Source organism: Penaeus monodon, chromosome 29 (assembly GCF_015228065.2).
Source record: "Penaeus monodon isolate SGIC_2016 chromosome 29, NSTDA_Pmon_1, whole genome shotgun sequence".
Lineage (NCBI taxonomy): Eukaryota > Metazoa > Arthropoda > Malacostraca > Decapoda > Penaeidae > Penaeus > Penaeus monodon.
In genome coordinates, this window is record NC_051414.1 from 6,400,577 (window position 1) to 6,401,278 (window position 702).

The window sequence follows — 702 nt, forward strand, 5'->3', positions numbered from 1 at the left end:
CATTCCTCCGTTTTCCTCCCTTCAATTCTTATCAAGTTCGAAAACGGCAGGAGCTTGAAACCCGAGACAAAACAAACCCCACGCCAATCCGGGAGTGTTAATCTAACGTGTTAATCCAAGCTGAGAAGATGACAGTCACATGAAGTTCAAAATGAAGCGTTTTAAAAGACGTAATAAATGCTTTTGGGAAAGACTTTCACGTCCCTTTTTTTTGACGCTGACGTAGCAAGAAACAGGCAAGATGGGTGCTGTGTGGAGAGGTGAAAAAAGGAGGAATGAGGAGAGAGAGAACAGCGATAATGTGGAAGATGAAGAAGCGAGGAGTAAGCAAACGAGAGTAAAAGAAAGGGGTAGAGGAAAGGGAGGGCACACAGGAAAGAACAAAGAGAGGAAAAGAAAGGGATTAAGAGACATAACAGGAAGAGGACTAAAAAGACAAACAGAGGATAAGGAGAACCGGCCAACAAACCAGCCTTCAAGATCCCAAGACCTCGCGACAAAGGGACAGTTGCCAGGTGACACTTCGCCTACACGCTGAGTCACGAAGAGGATGATCGAAGTGACTGAAGCGGCCATGACCCCCCCACCCCCAGCAAGATCTATCATGAGCGCGCGACAGTATCGGATCGATTTCATGACGTCATCACACGTAAGGATGACGATGACCTTTTTCCATGTCATGAGAGGTCGAGTGATTCTCAT